Below are 17500 nucleotides of genomic sequence, written 5' to 3' on the forward strand. Positions count from 1 at the left end.
TGGTTGTGTAGTTTTTGCCGAGCACTGTAATCTGTGGAGGAAACACTGGCGTTTTTAATGAGAAGTCTCCACAAGCACTCTCGTCTAAGCTCGTCTAGCTCAGCTCAGCACAGTCGAGGCAGGATCGAAGGGGCCCCTTTGAAAAGATGAGCTGCGGCTGTTTCCTTTGTGTGTAACAACTAAAAATCAAACCTAAAACCAAAACACCCATAAGAATACCTAAAAGGAATACAATATAAAGAGCCGTATGTATATGATGCTTTACACGTCTCTTTTTTTTTTTTTGTTTAATCCCCTCCCCTCTGCCATGATTATGCATGTCTGCTGTGAAGAGCTGCACAGTGTCTGGAGAACCTCTTGAATAGAAAATGTGAGGTACAGAGCGGCACATTAAAATCCTCTAACGCTCTCAAACGAACAACCTAGGGACAAAACACGAATTCCATGTGGTTTCCCTCCTTGTAGTGCTGCAGCTCAGAAAAGCTCACATTTAGAGCTGGCTGCCATCTCAGACGGTGGGTCCAGTGGGATGTGTCACTATATGTTTATCAGAGGATGAACTTCCTCTTTTAATGTGGCACACCACCACCTCCCCTGCTCCCACTCCCGTTATCTCCTCCTTCCTTTCCTTGTACTTCCTCCCCCTCCTCCTGGAACTGTACTTGAAGGTGAAGTTCAGAGAGCACGAGGCGCAGCCGGTGCCGGAGTTACCCAGAGCATGGCTCTTTGGGAGCAGAGAGTTCCCATCCCCGACTGCATGCTGCGCACATAAAATGATTGAATGTTGGGTTTATGGTGGCCTACATAACGTGCGCACAAACTGAAGAATTGATGCTCTTTTGGTTCAAACTTTACATTCATAACTTTATGTGGGACTCCACCTGGCTCAGGGAAAAGGGAAACGTGAAAAAAAGCGCAGTGACTTCACTGAAAAGCTTTGGTTGTATGCAAATACCTGTAAATCTAAATGTAAGCCAATGAGCACCTTCATATTTGTATATCTCAGAATGAAGGAACAACAACTTTAATAGAAACCAAACATGCAAAAATAGGAAAAAACTTGTTTTTTTTTAACTGCAGCTTTTTTGTTTGTTCATGAAATTTAACATCAAAAGTTAAAATAGTAAGACATTTTTTCCTGTTTTCTGCTTCATTAACACATAATAATAATGATAAAAAATCAAAAGGTTTACTGTTTAATTACATTTTTGTAAAAAGCCAAACAAAATCTAATTAAAAACTTTGTGGTTCTGACATTTTTAATCAAGAGTGTACAGGATACAGAGCGTTTTGACTTTATAGGATGTCTTGTCAATGCAAAGCATCACAAATAGCCACATCAGTATTACAGATCATTTATGGCACAGTCACAGAAATATATGACAATACACACTTGTGTGCATTAAACACTGATTGAGGACGGCCACTGCCATCAGGTTGACGGAATGTCCTGAGATAACTTTGGAGTCTGGTCTTTATGCACACTACGTAATACTTTGACAGTCGCTGCTATATTCTAAAAAAAAAAGCTTCATTCTTGCTGAGTGACACCTCGGCAAACAGCATTTGGAAGTGAAATCCGTGTCTCAATGATGGTGCCATTCACACGTTAATGTGATGAAAGGAATTTTTCACCAATATATGAAATATGTCAACAAGTCTTTGCATCTATGGGTGTGGAGTAATACCTATAGGTATGTTTCAATAGCAAATGTTTGAAAACGGTGGTGAAAAATGGTTTCATGTTAGACTCACTGGCACCCCTAAGTGAACATGTTGTGTCATTGCTACCAAATGGGTTTATTTTTGCAAAAAATACAGCTGTTCTGCAAGATGGTAGTCAAACCCCCCCCCCAAAAGAAATAAATTTGACAAGAAAGGTGGTGTTTCATAATGCATGCTCATTAACTCCTTTTTTTATGAAGTGCAATTAATTTAAAAAGATTAGATCATCCTAAATTCCTGCATTCACATAAAACTATACATTTTATTGTTTTATCTTTACTTCATACTTTTTCAGCATAAAATAACCCAAATTCATTCTTGAAGGGGTTAACAGGCCGCAGTCATAGATGGACAACACAAAATTTGAAAGAATCAAACAAATGTCTTGCACAAATATTTAATTTTAACAATATTTACAGAGATTTTTGTGGTCCACAGGCAGATTTTTGAATGAAAAAGTCCTATTTAATGCTATTTAAAAAGTCCCATCGAAAGCTATGAAAACAGACATTTCAATTTAAATATAGAGCAGTAAGAGAACAAACACTGTCCCATTTATTACATTTCAGTTGTTTCTATTTTGAATGCATAGGCTGGTGAAACAAAGAGTTTGCCAAAAACATACATAACAAGAGATAAAAATAAATACAAAACTTGCATCCTTTTTTTTTTTCAGCATAATTTTAGATTATAATGGCTACACGAATCTGCTCATTTCATGTAAATGTAAATCCTTTGTTTTTGAAATTTTATAAATTCTGTCTTTTTCTATTTTTGAATTTTTCCAGCCAGATGATTATTTCTTACTTTCTTGTAGTTGAAATTAATCAACTAAACTAAGAAATATCAGTGGGGTTTTTTTTGTAAAACTGGTAAAAAGCATTCTCTCCATGATCCTGACGCAATAATTGCATAAGAAAAGCATAGTGCTGGGTAAAGAGTCTTTTAAATGTGTAAATAACAGATTATCGTTCAGATTTTTTCAAAATGCTTTATTAATGCATTTCAGTTTTCCTTAATAACAACTCCATTACTTCCTGATGTTTTATTTTAATTACTCTTTTTTTACCGACATGTTCATGCGCTTCTCTCTGTTAAGATTCTGTGATTGTTTTTGTTTTTTTTAACATAAAGTCAAAGATAGAATAACATGAACCTAAGGGTTCACACAGAACCAAAGGTAAAATAAAATGATTGTCTTGCAGGTGGAGGAGTGATGATGTAACATAGATGAGCTGCAGCCAAATGAAGACAGTAGGGACATCAACACTCAGTTTATACAGACACATATTCACACATTCTGTTGACCTCCACTCTTTTCATCCAAACCCTTAAACAACATCAGGGGAGGTCTTTTCCTATTTTAACCAAACATTTATCACACAAATTGTCTTTAATTTATTGGTTTATTTCAAGCAATATTAAGAAAGGAAAAAAGACAATGACAAGAAATAAAAATACAGAAATATATCAATCCTATTTAAGATGTTAATTCATAAATTGATTGGAAAATACAGCAAATAAAAGACAATGCCATCTTTAACTCACACATGATGCATTGAATCTATTGATAAGTGGAGTTTGTCTTGCTTCAGAACTAAATCTAGACAGACGTCCAGAAATTGCTGTCCTCAAATCTGGTCCCCATCAAGTTAGTGGTTATACTGTTGGGAGTCCTGACAAGGTAACAAACGTACACACATCAAATCAAATCAAATCAAATCAAACTTTATTTATAAAGCACTTTTCATATAAAAATATAACACAAAGTGCTTTACATTAAAACACAGCAAAATATAAAAACAAGCATGACAATTAAAAAAAATAAATAAACAAATAAAAACAAATAAATAGGGCCCCCCTCCCCGTACCTAGCCCCCCACTCCTTTCATGTGCACTTGCTGACACAGACAGAGAAACAGCAGCAAAAGGCAAATTAAAATAAAAGTTTAACCAAGTAGTTACCTGAATGTTAATGGTTCCAAAAGATGTGTGAAAGTAGCTTTGGAAGGTCAGAATTCACAGCTCAGATTCTGCATTGTTGATTTGTCACCATCTAGCAAAACACACAAGTGAGCACGCCAATAAAAATTAGTGATTTGCAATACGACCTTGTGTTCTTTCACATTTCACTGGTAGTTAAAGTTCACGTCACCTCACTTACGAGTGATGACAGTTGATAATGTAAAGAATAGGTAGTTGAAAACTCCAGAAACATAAATACTTGAGCTTGAAGAGGGCAGAGTAATAATGAAAATTTAGCATCGACATTTGGTGACTAAAACTAGTTTTGAAATAGAACAAAACCCAAAAGACATTAAAATTCTGTTGGTTTCTTTCCCTGTGCAAAATATAATGATTTCATGATATTTTCAACATTATTCTTACATATAACATTTTACGTTAAATTACTGACAGTAAGAAAATCCAATACAAAACTACAGAATTCCCATCTTTGAATAAAATGCTAACATTTCGTCTCTGACTCAATTTAACAACATTATTGTCTCTATTTTGGTAAGAAAAATAAAATGACAAATTAAAACTGACTTGCCAATTGAAGTCCAGGACCCTGTGTGCACCTCTTTGGTTTATGCAGTATCTTTCTGTGCTCTGCACTGCCTGTTAAGTTTAAAGAAACTCAGAGGTCCACTCCTGGAGGCATCAAACCGCTCTTGAAACAAACATTAACTGGGATCATTTTGACACCTGATACTAATGCAAAGCAGACATGTTTTGCCAGGAAAAATCCAAACAGCAACACGGCTGAGGGTGTAATCACGGCTCCTGTGTGTGTATATCTAGGCTGTGTACAGCTGGGATTCTTTCCAAGGTGGTGTGTTAAATGACAGTGACATTCATCCCCTTCATGGCGACGGCAGGAACACATCACACTGATCAAAGAACTGTTACTGCGCCCGGAGGAGGCAGATGTGTCTTTTACACATCAGGGTGTGGGCTTAGACTCTCTTAAACAATAAATATAAAAGTTTTACATGTGATCTACAAAAATGTGCTTGTCTCTGATAATGTCATGAGGCTTACCAAATTTTCTTTTTCTTATTTTTTTTAAAGAGTGTTAACACTTGCACATTAAGCTAGCTTCAAGATGTGTCATGTAAATATTCATGTTCAAGGGAAAGTTAAACCATTCCCGTAAAATTCACTAAAGCTAACTTGCCTGCATGTTTTTCCTTTTTTATTTTTATTTTTTATTTTTTTTATTTCCCTTTTTTTTTAACTTGTTCTGTCCAACAGCTGAGCAAACAGATTAGAGCTGAAAGCCTTTTGTGTTGGACAGGTTTTACTATCACAAAAAGAGGTTATAGAACTTTAGAAGCCAGAGTGTAGATTTGTATAAACCCCTTTTTGTCGTATTATTTTTTCATTTATTTGTTACATTTAGTGTGTGTGGGGAGGGAGAGGGAAAGAATGTGTGTGTGTGTGTGTGTGTGTGTGTGTGTTGGGGGGGGGGGGGGGGGGTGGAAGAGAGTAAAAGGAAGAAAGGTGAAAAAGTGGGGTATACAAGCACTGATTTGAATAAGTTATTATTTTAAGCTGTGACAATTATACCAGATCTGCTGGAAAAACAAATATTACATCAAATGTGAAAATCTGACACAGATGAGCGGAAAATGTCTGTCCATCAATACACTGTGAATTAGGAGGAGGGATGAAGCAGACAGGGAGCAGTGTGGCAGTGTGCACGTGCACGTGGGGGTGGAGATACATGCATGCTGCCGACGTGATACGTGTGATCATAAGGGGAATCAGATCCTACCCAGCCAGACCAGCCAGACCAGGAGAGGGGAGGAGAGACCCCCAGGCCAGGAGCCCCCCCAGCATCCGGACCCAGGCATCCCTGGAGGGGGGTAGGAGGGGACCGCCCACCCAACCAGCCAGGCGCAGAGAAGGCACCCCAACAGGGGCCCCCCCGACGCCCAGAGGCATAAGCGAACCCGGCGTCCGGCTCCCAGGCCACAGGACAGGAGCGCTTAGCCGTACCAGGCGGCAGCCATGGGGGCCACCAGGCGCCGGACACCGAGACAAGGGCCAAGGACGTAGCCAGAGCCCCCAGAACCCAAGAGCCGCCCACCACCCGACCGGCGCCCCGTCTCCGCAAGCCAGCCCCGGGCCGCGACCTGAGCAACCCAGAGATCGCCACGCACCCACAGCCACCCCCCATAACCCTACACACTACAACCCTCCTCCCCCGCCATATTATCTGAGCCCCCCTCCCCAACCATCTCAGTGCCCTCCCCCCTCCGTGATGGGGAGGGAAAGCCCCAGAGGATCCCAGCGAGCCAGCCCCCAGGTCCGTCCCACCCATGCACTCTCGCACACATACTCACAATCTTCTGGTTACCCCCCCCCCCCCCCCCACACCCGCCGCCACGCAGTAACCCCCTCCGGCCGACCGACCCCCAGCGCCGTATGCCCGACCATACCCACAAGCCTGGCCGCCCTACCTGCATGTTTTTCCTTAGAACTGTGGTGGTGGGTTCATGATTTGGGCTTGTTTTACAGCTTCAAGACCCAGACACCTGCACTCATTAATTCTTTTATTAATCCCTCTGTCGCATGATTTCCCTTGCTTTGGATGAACAAAGTGATTAGTCTATCCCAGAATAAAATGCTGAAAAACATGTGATCTTATTACTTAAATGTGTTTAACTTTAGGCCATGCAGCTGCAAAATGATGCTCAGATCATTAGCAAACCTTTGGATGTCCAAGCGGTGTGCTTTCTATACATTCTTTCCCATGGATACCTCTCTTTTGGCCACACGTTCACACGTGCAAGTGTTTAAGCCACTAATGATACACCGATGTCTCTTTTTAAGACACTTTTTTTTTTAAATTCCTAATAATAGTTTCCAGGTCAGAAGCACGTGCTTGTGATAAAACAAAATGAAAAATGAAAAAGTGCACATATTTCCTTTTGATGTCAAGTCAAGCTATTGAACTCGCACACGCCGCTGTGACATCACATAAGTGTCTGATGGTTTATTGGCCCAGCCTAACCTTCCCATAAAAAGGTTTTATGGAGTTCCATTTAAATGTTTTGAGTTTATGGAAGACAGTTGGACTCCCTCCTCCAGCTTTAAAGTCCCTGTTAGAAACTTCACTGTTCAAGCCTCTGCCATCACAAAGTGCCGGACAAGAGACTGGAGTTTCAGACCCGCTGAACATACCTATGGTGTGGTTGTGGAGCATCCCTGACTAACTCCTTTTATCCATGGTAATCATTTGCAGCTAAGGAGAATGTTTCACGAAGTTTATATTTTATAATGTGCTGCTGCAGGAATCTTCCTGTTTCAGTGTTTGTAACCATCTTTTAATAATCAACCAGGTGACTTCACTGATTCAAAAATTTCAACCAAAACAGACAATATTCATCCCAGCTGCAGAAACACCCATGATGCATTTATATCACATTATTTTATTGGTCAATGATGTCCACATCTCCCACTCTCCGGTTTTGGTGTGGCCCCACCAAAAGCTGTCAGGCTTGTGGTGGGGCCACACCGCAGACCACTTACTGCCTCCAGCTCTGGATGTGGGGATGGTTACACCTGTGGCATGGATTCCTTCACTTTTAGAAATGATTACCAATGTTTTAGTTAAAAAAAAAAGATAAATTAGTATAGGTTTTATCTGACCTGATGAAGTTTGGACCTTTTTTTTTAGAGAACTGAGGATACCTGCAATATTTGTTGTGTGCCAGAAAGAGAAGGCTAACAGTAAGTATGAGAACTGAAATCTAATGCCAGTTATAACCTTCCCGTCAGAAGTCAGAGCTCTGTCTACCCCTCTGGTCACCGGCGGGTGCCATCTCCAGAGTACTGAATACACTTCATCTCCCAGAATCCCCGGTGTGCACTTGAATCTCGTCATCACTTAATCATTTACAGTCTACTTAAGCACTGTACTGAGCCTCACTCAGTGTGAAGTATTGTTTGTGCCACTCTGCCTTCTTCACTGAGCGGTGCATCTGGACCTGTTTCTGACTCAGTTTGCCTGCCGCGACTCTCACCTGGATCCTGACTACCCCTGTCTCTTCTCTGATGCTCTCATGCCTGTTTTTCACCCCTGCTTGCCTGACCCTGATTTATCTGAAGTAATAAACCTGCTGCAGTTGGAACCAGCCATCTGCCTGTTCTGTTACACTTCCAGCGACTTTCAGGGGACAAAACTTTTGAAGGGTAAAGGACAGAAAGCAGTATTTGACAAAAAAGCCTGTGAGCTTTGAATGCAAAGCTAAAGCTGTGAAACAATACATAGGGCAGCCGTGGTGCAGCGGTAGGGCAGTCAAGCCATCATCGTAAGCTTGCAGGTTCAATTCCCGCCTTGCACACCCATGTGTGAAAGTGTCCTTGGGCAAGACACTGAATCCCACCTTGCCTCTGGTGGGAGGTTGGCGCCAGTGTTCGGCAGTTGAGCCGCCACCAGTGTGTGAATGTGTGTGACTGGGTGAATGGGACTGTGACTATAAAGAGCTTTGGGCCTTTGAAAGAAGGTAGAAAGCGCTATATAAGTATATGCCATTAACCATTTATGAAAACATCAAAATATATACATCTCTTCCACACTTGTTTGTTTTTTGTCTGTTTTCTTTTGAAACACTTTCTACCCTCATCCTGCTGCAGTGATGCTCACAGCACAGGGCCAAGTTTCTTTGAGTTCACTTACTTTAAGTTTGATGTTTCTGTCTCAAAGAAGAGAAAAGACTCACAGAGTTTGTGACATCTGGATTTCCTAGATCAGTCAACCATTCCTGAACAGGTGAGCTCCATAAAGGCTTACATTCCATAGAAGATTTCAACATACTAGATGTGTTGAAATGTGAGATATGTCCAATGTTCTTTAACTATCTGTTGTTTAGGACTTAATACATTTCTTTTATTTCCTATTGCCAAACTTTGACCTCATGTATGTTAATTTTGATCCTACAAAAATACTTTTGTTATCGTTTCTACTCTTACTATAAAATCTAAAAAGAAAAAAATATTTCTTAATGGAAATACGCTTATCTCAAGCCAGACTGACATGAAAGGCGAAAAATGAGAGGCTTCAGTGGAACAACATGCTCAGCCACAAGGGGGCGCTGAGGTCAATAGCTTAATCAAACCCATTGTACATTTAATTTTTTCTGTGAACTATTTATTGTAAGATGTTTCAAGATTCTAAAAAGGATTTGAACCCAATTATTTGTAGTCATATTGATTTTTAAAAACACATCTCACATTAGTATCCTCTTTTAAACTCAAGGCCCGTTTGGCCTGCGAGAGCATAAAACTTTTTAATTTCTCAAAATAAACATTTTCTTTAGTTGATAACATATTATGTGTAGCTGCCGTTGTAATTATTCAATGTTTGCAGGTCTCACGTGTGTATGCAGAGAAATTGTTGTCATCAAACCATCAGTTGGATGCAAGGCTGTGTGCAGCCATTTTTTGTTAAATGTTACATGTGTAATACATGTTCTTTGTAGCTCAGTTTTAGATTATTTTCTGTTTTCCCTTGGACAGTTTGATCATGGGTTTTAATAAGCGGACAAAATTTAAAAGAATTTATGCTAGAGTAACAAATATATGAAAATATATATAAATATGCAAATATATGTTTTCTATGCAACTGTAATTGTCACTTTAAAACCTTGTAATAAATAAATACGTTTTTTAACATTAAGGAATAGTTAAATTTATTTTACATAACATTTAGTTAAATGTATAAGTTATATTTGGCCCTTTGAGGACAACCATTATGCTGATGTGGCCCTCAGTGAAAATGAGTTTGACACCCCTGCTGTAGGATTTGTCTTGAAATTAAAAAATAAATAAAATTTAAAAAAAAAAACTACTTTTGGAGTCTTTGTTGAGGCTCCCTTACGAAAGGATGAGCATTGCTTTTGGCAAACATTTGCAATAATCTTTTAAGACACAAGGTGGAGGTATAGACCAAAAGAAGGCAGCCACAAAAAAGATTAATTTTAACCTAGCAACAGGCCTGCTGCTTGTTCATTCAAACACCTACATGGCAGCATGGTGTGATGATTTCCATTTTCACACAATTCATCACAAAAGCACACAACTATATCAGTCAAACAACAACTTTGTGTACATAAAATATGGATACTACACCAAAAGTTGCCTTAAAATGATCATTTATGCAAATAAACTGTGAATCTGCAGGTAAATTCCATAACCTGTTGTATATTTTTCCATCCTAGTGTCTAATATTTATTGTATTTATTACCTTATTTAGCAAAGCAATGTGGAGACACTATGACAGTGGGGGGTGAAAAAGCAATGCTAAATCAATTGTTTCTGCAAGTCTCAAGACTGCCATGCTGTAAATTGGCGCTGAATGAAAGCACTATGTGGATTATTTTTTTCTTCCATCATAGTTCCTCTTTTTGAATAAACAAGCAAACACTCCAGCGAATTCTGGTCAGTTCAGACCATGAAGCAGCTGTTCTCTTTTCCCTAAAATCATGGCAAGGGACTTTTCAAGACACGTTGTTCTGAAAACATGTGATTGTTTTTTTGTGGTATTATAATTCCTCTTGTGGGAAAACTCACAGAAAACAAATCTGCGGTTATTTTAATTAAACTTTTTGGAAATTGTCTATCCAACTTTTTTTTTTCTGGATACTCACTTCAACTATACCTTGTGATAAACCATTCTGACTGTGGGAAGCACACAAATTAGAGCCATGTAATTACGAGACATGCAGTAGTTTTCCAGTCTGCATGTGGGATGTCAGATGACAGGCAAATATACTGTAAAAACCAACTTCCCCCAAATTTCCTCGGTACTTTGATAAACTCTTTGATCCTCGAGCGATGTTGTGAGTACAGACTAGAGGCGGCTTTAAAGGGGCGAGTTGGAGAAGTACATGGGATTCCACGTCACATGCAGCACTTTGCAGCTGCATTAAAAAAAAGGAAGTCTTAATGTTTTATGTTGATATCTTTTAAAGCTAGTACTTTAAAAGCATTTCATTATTTCCTTTTTTTGCATTTTAGCACACTGTACCCACAGCTAAATTTGTACTGCAGTTGCAAGCTCAGTGACGTTTTGTGCAACAGTACGAACGTCATGCGTTGTTTCAGAGCTATGTGTTAAAAGACCTGGCTCCAGATGTGATAGGGTTAAAGTCAAGGGACAACAGATCTGGCAAGTTTTAAAAGGAGCAGTGTGCTTGCTTTGTTGGTTGGAATTTGCAGCTCCATGGAACGACTTAATAACAATGCGTGAAGCAATGAAAATTACACAGCTCCTGCGAGAGAGGAAAAATTAATTGCTCTCAGGTTGCATTCTGTGGAAGTTTCTTCATTCAAGTACTTGCATATGCGCCTTCAGGGACATGAGAGGGACTGGTAGAAAGAGAACGAATGCCCCAAACATTTACTGTATAGGCACAGTTTAGCTGTGAGCAAAACCAGGCTGTAAACTTTGAATCTGCATCCTGTGGGATGGGTGTGTGTGAACCTGTAGCTTTGCAGAGCACTGAAGAGAAGAATTAGGGCCTGAGCCACATTCCAGCTGAACCTCCCTGGGTGAGAGACAGTATTCAGCATTCCTCTGCCTGTCTATCAGGCCAGGTGCATTCCAGAGAGCTCACTTTTGGACGAGATTCACAGTTGAGCAACATACTTTTAGGATAAATCACAAATGTGTCATATGCAAATGTGCTATAAACTTATTTGTTGGATAAAAATGTAACAAAACTTTATTTTAGCCATTTGAATGTAACACATTTACTATTGATTTGTGTTGTATCGAATATGATTTTAAAGATCCACTCCAATAGTCTTTTGATCTAATGTAAACGTTTTCCCAGCTGTTTTTTAATTATGATCATGAAATTTTTAGGCAAAATTTTTTTTTTTTTGAAATTGTCATTTTCTCGGGCATTGTTTCTGCAGAGCAGCAGGAGTTGACTAGAAATTCAACTCTGAGTTGTGGGTGGGACCGACGGCGTACTCATTTCCCATCATCTCTTTTGTTTACACGCTCTACCTTACAGCCCCACACAACCCCAAACTGACATTAGAGAAGCAAAAAAATGCCGTACAATTTTGATCCAGATCCCAGCTCAGACGAGGGGAACTGAGCCGTTAGTGGATCTATTTGTCTAAAGGTGGATGCATCAGAGTGATGCGGAGCAGGGAGCTTGCGGCCTGCCGAGTGTAGTTTGTATGTCACAAATACTGCTTTTTTTTAAACACCATTTTTGTCGTCTGCTCCTGATTCACAGAAAAAAGAAATACTCAGAAATGCAGAAATGCATCACAATTTTCTTCATATATGTCCTCCATCATGAAAAAAGTTCTACTAAAATGTGTTACAAACACCAAAAACCCAATTTTCTCTAGACTGGGTCTTTAAATGTAAAATTTAAGCACAAGTAATTATTTGTTATTATGGCAACAAATAGGAAGGCAAAACACCATGACATGTGGTGCTTCCCTTTGTGTTTATGCAAACATGTGCTACTTGCAGAATTTTGCCAAGCCAGACCAGTTTTGCCTTTGCGCATCGCCACTGGGACGCGTGATGAACATGAACCCAACCTCTTAAGTTTTTCCTATGATTCAATCATTTCAAATGCATGGATTTCTGTGTTTAGAGGAGGCTGAGCTATTTAAAGAGCAGAGGTTGAGCACACTGTGAATGTACAGCCAGTCTCTTTTGAAGTTCATACGGTTCTGTGATGCACTGTGAGTCACACATGACCATGCAAATGGGGGTGGTGTGTGTGTGTGTGTGCGTGTGTTCATCTCTGCCTTTTCTCTCATTTTTTTACAGATTTGCTTCAATTCTAACCTCTGCAGAACTGAAAGAGTTGGGTCAAAAATGGCAGGCTGTCTCTCTGCAAACAGACAAGGATGAATCGACAGCAGTGAAGGGTAATGCAGGCACAGGGAACAAAAACTGTATCTCAAATCTTATATCACTGCTGAGCGTAGGCATGTACTGCCAAGCATAAAGGCATAATGACGCCTCCCCCATGCATCAAATTCAGTTCTCATCCATCGCCATGCTCATCAGTTAAGTGCCTTCCTGGCCCGGCTGCCTTCCTCTGCCGCTCATAGGAATGGATGAAGCACTGAAGCCATGCTTTGCGCTTCCTTTAAGCAGCCACCCCTTCAGCACTCACAGAAGTGGTATGTTCCACATGGAGGACTGCAAACGTTGAGAGAGCACATTGTTTGTAATCTGGCAATGCAGGGGTCACTTCCTGACTCGTGTGCCCGCTCTCTTCTCCCTCCCTCCTGTGTGTCCATCAGTGGGCTAAGTGGGCTAGGCCTTATGGACAAACCCTGTCCTTCCTCTTTTGTGTATGAATGCTCTAACATCTGAAAACAATCAAATAATCTGGGCACAATACCTCTCTTTATGGAGGGGTGCTGGTGGTTCCCAAATGAGCGGGAGGATTAAGTGGAGGAGGCCGCAGGGGGAGAAACAGAGGGATGTGGACGAGGGGCTGCACAGTTGAGGAGGGGGATCTAAAGACTGATTTTAAATGGACTGGATAATCTTCTGGGGTTTTTTTGTATTTGCCTCTGATTTCCCCCACTGGTTTTTAGCAAAGCTGGCGTGGTTAAAACCAACCATTCTGTTTATCTTCTGTCCAAAATACGCCTGTGACGATTGTTTAGCAGAAAAGGAAATCGAGATTTTCTCTGGGAGTCGAGTGAAACATCGGAATGAAATCTTTTTCTTTGTTTTACTTTGGGTTCCCAACACTTTAAGCTAATCAGAAAGCGTCAAGACATTGGAAGTTTGTCTTCCAATGTAGTTTTGTCTCCATGATTCAAGATCAAATTTAAGTTTAACAGAACTTCCTTAAAGAAACAAACCAAAGAAAACCATCTTTTGTTTTTTTTTAACATGTTCCTGTGACATTTTTCAGATGATGCAGGACATATATGCGTCATTTACCCTATATATTTCAAGCTTAATAAATTAAGCTTAAGCTAAATTAATGAAGAAATACTCAAACCCAATTTCAAGCTTAAGCTTGAAATTGGGTTTGAGTATTTCTTCATTCAAATTGTTTTAGATCAGGAGCAGATGACAAAATGCCATTTGAAAAAGCTTGTAGCAGTGACTTAGAAGATACAATCGGCAGGCCATAACTTCCCTGCTCTGCTCCATTCCGATGCATTCACTTGCAGACAAATAGATTGTTTTCCTCGTCTGAGCTGGAATCTGGTACAAAACTCTACAGCTGGATAGGTCCAATTTTGTTCGCCATATTTTTTATAATGTTAGGTTGGGGTTGTGAGAGGCTGTAAGCAAGCAGGAGAGTGTAAACAAAGGGATAATGGGATGTGGGGGTAGGCCTACTCCAAACCAATGGTCCCGTCCACAACTCAGAGGCGAGTTCTAATGACCTCCTGCCGCTATGTCCTAGAAAATGACACAGGTTTTTTGATAGGAGGGGATAATCATAGTTAAAAGACCACTTGGAATGCTTTGATATTAGATCAGAAGTTGATCAGAGTGGGACTTTAAAAGTTTACAAGATATAGCTTTTTATTATCATGTTAGAAAGAAGAAATTCAAAGCAGACAAAGGAGTTTCTTTCCATTAGTCAGAGGACAGTTGCCTCTGACTGATCCATCAAGGTTTAATCCATGGTTTTATTTAAGCATACAAATGAAACCTTAATAATTTTATACTAAAAACGGATTACCCACCATTTGATGCAGCAATTTATATAAAACTGAGTTGTTTGTAACACATTTTTATTTTGTTGGAAAGCACTCATTCCTGTTCAGCATCATAAAAACTGATCAACAAATAAATCTGAAAGATGTCTTTTTATGATAATAAGTTTATTTTATTTTTTTAAACAGAAAATTAGATGAAAAAAACAGCATGACTGACAGGACAACTGACAGACTATTTTATCATGACATTCTTTATTTTGTATTTGTCCCATAAAAAAAGCAGTTTCTTTGAACAGTGCACTTAAACAGAAGACAGGAAGCAGTCAGTTGACTTAAACCAGGTTTGCTATGATGAATAGCGTTCTCTGCAATACCAGCTTACATTTTTGCATGCATAACAGAGGCAGAAGGAAACACATCATGACTTTGCTATTCGCACTGCATCGACAAGTAGACAAAAACTGTTTTACATAAACCGACAAACAGAACACATGACTAGAGCAATAGATCGTGATGTCTGTGGTAGTCCCATCACTTCTCCATGAGCACCATAGTGTGGATAATTCATAAGTGTCCCTTGAAAAAAAATAGACATGCATTCCCATAAAAACTCTATTTCTAGGTAAACTTCAGATCGGACATCAGAAAATCAGTTTTTTTTTAGATGATCCTCCATTGTTTCACTTCCAGCATACTTTATCACAGAGTTTAAGAAAGAAAAAAACGGGTGCTACCATAATTTTAAACTTTCAGTAGTCGTGAAGCCACAAACTTTTCCCAAAAGCAAGCAAAAAGAAATGAAAAACCTGAATAATCTTTTACAGCAAATACCGAATTTATAAAGAGAAATTGCCCTTGAATGAAAAAAAAACAAGAAAAGCATGCTATGCATGCTAATTGTACTCATAAGTTTAGGAAATACGGAACAGAGTTTGTGTAACATTAGATTATTTTCATGGTAACAGGAAACAGCTGCTGCTTAGTGGTTCATTTGGAAAGATAAGCTATCTGAGAAAACTGTTTAACAAAGTTTTAGGAATTTTAAAAACACAGAGTACTGCATGTTTGCATCTTTCTGTTATTTGATACTCACACTTTAAATAGAAACAGCAGAGAAGAGAGTTAAGAATATAACAGGACCATAAAACAGAGAAAACAACAAAATAAGAAGTATATGTAAAACTATTAGTCATTTTTAGATTTTTTTACTTAAAATAATAGAAATTTTAACTTTCTTTTACATTTGAATATAGTTGCATTTCAAAAATGTATGTATTTTTGTTTACTGTAGATCAAGAGAAATAAATAAGCTGGAAAAGCTTTCACTTAAAATCCTTCCTTCTTTCTTTTTCCCTTTCAAATGTTTTTTTTTTCTTTAATGTTTCAGACAACTGCTCTTTAATAAGCTTTTTAAGTGGAGAAATTGAGATAAACATCAAAATCTGTTGGCAACTTCTATTTGGAAGACATTAGTCTGCTATCTGGCAACAGAAAGGGCTTCCTAAATGCCTGTCATATGATGGTGCCCCAAAAACCACTGAGGTTACAAACCAAAACATCCTTAAATCAGAACTGAAGAGGACAGACATTCTGCCTGCAGCACTATTGCAAAACCATTAATGTTTGAAAGAAGGTTTTTAATTGTTTAACAACTTTATTTGTGTCCTTTAATTTAGTTGTTTTTTCTTAGATATTGCTCTTTTAACTTTTACTAAACATGCTAACCAACCAAAGTTTGCTTCATACGTTATCTACAGTTAAGAAAAATTTATCACTTGTTACATTCATGTTTTCTAATGAAAATACATAAACAAGGATTTTTTTTAATAGTTAGAATAAAAATGTCTTTTTCTGTTCTCTTTTACTTTCCCTTCTTTTCCCAAAAGCTGTACACAGATGCACACACACTTACACACAAGCGCATACATGTGCGCACACGCCAAAGTTCTTGCCCTGTTTCTCATGCTGTTTCTTCTCATCCCCAGGAGAATGGTAAACAGTCATCTGTAACTTCCTCTCTAACATATTCATTAATCCCTTCTATCCTGTGGGGCTGGATGATGATTACAGGGAAGCCAACTGAAGCCGCCCAAATAAACACCCCTCAGGCAGTAACAAAGGCCTGTCCACCTCACCCTAAACACAGCTTCCCCTGTAAGATCAGGTTTCAATCAAACCCACGCACAACATACAAGCAATAGGAAGTAAGAGTCGCAAGTCTTGAGCTCTGAAAAGGCCAACTGTGGCTGAAACTAATTTAGTTTCCTTTTTTTTTCACCCCACTTCTGTAGTTCAGACACCGGCAACTGGTTCAAGTGCAAAGGAGGTTTTAAGAATTTGTTTCAACCAAGTTCAGTTTTTAAATTTCTTGTCAATGTAAAACACTGAAGTCTAAAACCACCTAAACTTCATGCGACTTCCATGTCTCACAGTTTGCTTTTGATTTCTGTTCACTTCAGGGGAAGGGAAGAACACTGTCCCTCAACAGCACGTGTGGTTTTGATGTTCCTATAACTGTGATGTAAAAACTCAGAAACCCCCAGACATTTCTTACTTTCAGTAGCTTTGACATCCCAATGACCCTCTTTTTAAAACATTATCCTTGTGCATGCACAGTCACAAGACCAGCTATTTAGGCTTGACACTGTTCACTCAAGTTCTTCTCCAAATCCATCCAACTTGGAAAAACTTTCTTCAGATTATTCATGACCCAGAATCTTTGGAGATGAAAAACAAAGTCTCATATGTGAGTCCAGAAGGACAACAGACAATCAAACACATTCATCTAGACAGAAAATCCGGATGAAAGCTCGTTCAATGCACATTAACCATACCTCAAGGTCCTCACACTTCCTTCCCCTCAAGCCACTACACCTTCTCTACTCACCACCCTGCAATTAGCTCAACTAAAAGTTGCAGGCTTCTGAGGTTTGGCTCACACTAATCATAGGTATGCATTGTTGTGTTCAGCTGCCAGGTCTTTAAAAATCAGCACTTCTTGTTTAAGCCACACCTCTTGGCTCCAACATTGAGCCCACTTTTGTCATCCAATTGAGTTTTATAGATAAGACTTGAGCAGTTTCTCTCA

The 17500-nt window shown here is 39.1% G+C and overlaps 1 long non-coding RNA gene across 1 annotated transcript; it reads right to left on the bottom strand.

The window, feature by feature from the left end:
• Nucleotides 1-3268: 3268 nt before the first annotated feature.
• LOC110017559 (uncharacterized) lies at nucleotides 3269-4411 on the bottom strand. The gene is made up of 3 exons (XR_002292984.3): nucleotides 4276-4411; nucleotides 3691-3781; nucleotides 3269-3401 (listed from the first exon to the last, which is right to left on the bottom strand). It is a non-coding gene; the product is annotated as an uncharacterized LOC110017559 (long non-coding RNA).
• Nucleotides 4412-17500: the final 13089 nt, after the last annotated feature.

The sequence above is a fragment of the Oryzias latipes genome, chromosome 22 (assembly GCF_053564925.1).
Source record: "Oryzias latipes strain Hd-rR chromosome 22, Olatipes_Hd-rR_3.1".
NCBI classification, from domain to species: domain Eukaryota; kingdom Metazoa; phylum Chordata; class Actinopteri; order Beloniformes; family Adrianichthyidae; genus Oryzias; species Oryzias latipes.